This window comes from Erinaceus europaeus, chromosome 9, assembly GCF_950295315.1.
Source record: "Erinaceus europaeus chromosome 9, mEriEur2.1, whole genome shotgun sequence".
NCBI lineage: Eukaryota > Metazoa > Chordata > Mammalia > Eulipotyphla > Erinaceidae > Erinaceus > Erinaceus europaeus.
In genome coordinates this window covers 57638457-57642188 of record NC_080170.1, presented here as the reverse complement: position 1 = coordinate 57642188, position 3732 = coordinate 57638457, and the positions used below count along the sequence as shown (strand labels likewise).

Sequence of the window (3732 nt, the reverse complement as noted above, 5' to 3'; positions counted from 1 at the left end):
AAAGAGTCGAAAAGAGTGTTAGGCCTGAGGTTCTGAGGTCCCATTTTCCCATTCCCTGCTTCACCTTAGCCCTGAGCTGAGTAGGGCTTTGGGGGAAAAAATAGCAATAATAATAATAAATAATAAATAATGATAGATTGCAAAAGCCAATTACATTTACATAATAGAGCAACCTAAGAAACAGTCATAAGACTCATTTTGTCTTTATTTTAAAAGACATTATGTCATGATGTGGGGCTGGAGCAGCCTGCATTGGGTTGTTCACAGGACTGCATAATAACCTTTCTAAAGAAATATTGAGGAGGGAACTCAAGCAGATTCAGACTGCTCAGTGAATGTGTTGACTATAGTGGGCCTGGACAGTCAGAGCTAAAATGTAGTTTCTAACATACAGTTTTATATGATTCAAGTGCAACTTGCACCCCTATCAGAATGAAAAAAGTTTGAGAGCTGTGGCTTCTCACCCTCTTTCCCTCTGCTTCTCCGTCCATCTGGAAAAGTCAGCCTGGAGAAGCGAAGTTCCACAGGTTCCTTTAAAAAAATTTTATAAGGGCCAAGGGGGTAGCACAGTAGATTAAGCACACATGGCACCAAGCCCAAGGACCAACTTAAATATCCCAGTTTCACTTTATGGGCATTGAAGCAGGTCTGTAGGTGTCTATCTTCCCCCCTCTCTATCTTTCCCTCCTCTCTCGATTTCTCTCTGTCCTAGCTAACAACAATGACTGCAATAAAAATAATAATAACAACAATGATAAACAACAAGGAACAACAAATAGGCAAAATGTAGCGTCCAGGAGCAGTGGATTCATAGTGCAGGCAGGCACTGAGCCCCAGTGATAACTCTGGAAGAAAAAAAAAAAAGAAGTCTCTTTTTTTCCAGAGGATAGTAAATCGTTTTATTGATTACACAGATAATGAATGATACATGAGCTTCATTCCCATCTATAATTTTATATCTGGTATCATAATTCAATTTATATTGTATAGAATGTGCCAACAACCATTAAATAACCAAATCAACTACAGTGACTTTGCTTGGGTGACCCTTGTTAAATAAATAGTGTAACTCCAGGCCACATAACAGTTTAACTGTACCAAGGTTTCTCAAGACAATAATGGCTTCTCTGCCCAAGTCAGTTAGTTTTCAAATGGAACCTGGCACCACCCTGAAGGAATTCTCACTTTACAACTACTGGATTTAAGTTTACCAAGATGGTTTCAAGAGTAGACTAACTTTACACAGCACATTAAAAAAAAAAAAACGACACATTTATTCAGAATCATGATCAAACTATTACATTTAGCAATCAACAGCATGGGTGCAAAAAAAAAAGTCTACATTAAAACCCTTTGTTGGAATGCTTTATTTACACTTTTAACAAAACTAAAAAAAATCTGTTATATAATTAGTCACAAATACAGTCCAATGTTTTTGTTTGTTTGTTTTTTGGCCTTACACAAGAGTTTTGTCTAACAAAAGTCTTCTTTGTAGCAGCTAGGCCCTGCCACCACTATGCTTTCTGAGTTCACAAATCTGTTGTAACCTGTAGCTTCCCTGTTACTTCTCTGGCTCTCCTCTCCTGCTAAGCTTTGTTTCCTGGCAATTAAAACCTTCTGCCACCGCCATAGCTACTGCTCCTGCTGGAGCCACCATATCCACCTTGGTTTCCTGGTTTGGAGAAATACTGGCCACCACCACCATAGGGGCCAGAGCTTCGGCCTCCAAAGTTTCCTCCTTTCATAGGTCCAAAATTGGAGGGCTGGTTATTGTAATTGCCAAAATCATTGTAGCTTCCGCCACCTCCAAAATTGCTTCCATCCTTGCCAAATCCATTGTAGCCATCCCCACTGCCGCCATATCTGCCACTACCTTGGCTGCCACTGAAGCCACCTCGACCACTGAAGTTTCCTCCTCGGCCAAAGTTGTCATTGCCACCAAAGCCACCTCCAAGGCTACCACCAAAGTTTCCAGAACCACTTCGTCCTCTTTGGCTGGATGAGACACTAGCCATCTCTTGCTTTGATAAGGCTTTCTTTACTTCACAGTTGTGGCCATTCACGGCATGGTATTTCTGAATGACAATCTTGTCGACAGAATCATGGTCATCAAAGGTTACAAAAGCAAAGCCTCTCTTTTTGCCACTGCCACGATCAGTCATGATTTCAATAACTTCAATTTCCCCATACTGTTCAAAATAATCTCTTAGGTGGTGTTCTTCAGTGTCTTCTTTAATGCCACCAACAAAAATCTTTTTCACAGGTAAATGGGCACCAGGTTGTTGAGAATCTTCTCTAGAGACAGCTCTCTTTGGATCCACAACTCTCCCATCCACCTTGTGTGGCCTTGCATTCATGGCAGCATCCACCTCCTCGACGGTAGCGTATGTGACAAAACCGAAACCTCTGGAATGCTTGGTTTTTGGCTCTCTCATAACCACGTAGTCTGTGAGAGTTCCCCATTGCTCAAAATGGCTTCTCAGACTCTCATCTGTTGTTTCAAAGCTCAAGCCTCCAATGAAGAGCTTCCGCAGCTGCTCTGGCTCCTTGGGAGACTCAGATTTCCACATGGTGGCTACTGAAGGAGACAAGCTCACAGTGCTCACTCTGCGATGTGCACAGGCAGAAAGAAGTAATCCTGTCTTTTGGTTGCAACAAAGAAAACTGAAACATAGTAAGGGGGGAGAGAGAGAGAGAGAATATGAGAGCGATAAAGAGAGAGAGAATGAGAATCATGCTGGAATGTTCAACATTGGGGAGGTCGTACCCCAGATTTTATTTATTTATTTATTTATTTATTTACTTTTACCAGAGTACTGCTCAGCTCTGGCTTACGCTGGTGCTGGAAGTTGAACCTGCGACCTTGGAGCCTGAACAATAAGACCACATAACAAATCTAAAGCTTTAGTTTTCAGAGTTGTTACATAGCTCCTTTACCCCTTTCCAGGGGCTTGGTGCCTATTGCATTTCAGTTGGTACTTAAGTGGAAAACATGAACAGACAGCTGGCCTGACAAAGAGAATTTAGTTGGTGGGGTACTCACACATTTTACCATATACAAGGATCCAGGTTCAAGTCCCACCCCTCCCATCCCTGCTTTCAGGGGGCAAACTATTGATGAAGATGTGCTCTAGGTGTCTCTTTTTCTTTCCTTTTCCATCTCTATCCTTTATATTTCAAATTCTCTACCTTCATAAAAATTAATGAAAGAAAAAAAAATGGGAGGGAAAGAAATAAGAAAAGAAAGTCAGAAAGAGAGAGGAAAAGAACACCAATAACAGGTACAGAGCTCTAGTGACAACCTGGTGACAGTAAAATAGAGAGATGGAGAGAAGGAAAAAATGAAAAATATTTTCTCTGCACCTTGATGGGCAAAGTTTGGACTCTCAACAAGGAGGTCCTAGATTCAGTCCCTGGTATCACAATCAAAATCATAATCTTCTCATTAATCGTATCATAATCCTCCCATTAATCAATACATATAAAGAAATCAATATATGAATTAAGTATTTAAAAAAAATATCTTGTCTCATATTGCATGGAATACTACTTTGCAATAAAATAAGAGATGAAAGACAACTACCAGATAATTTCACTCATATGTGGAATCTAGAGATCTGATTTACATAAATTTGCAGAAAAAAAATCCAAACAAAAGGGAAACAAGAAAACTGAAAGATTTAATAGGGTTATGGTGGTTATTTTGGGGAAGTAGAAAGATGGGGAAAGAGA

The 3732-nt window shown here is 40.2% G+C and overlaps 1 pseudogene; it reads right to left on the bottom strand.

Annotated features, from left to right (window-relative positions):
- Positions 1 to 1255: 1255 nt before the first annotated feature.
- Positions 1256 to 2606, bottom strand: LOC132540412 (heterogeneous nuclear ribonucleoprotein A1-like; annotated as a pseudogene).
- Between the last annotated feature and the right edge of the window lie 1126 nt (positions 2607 to 3732).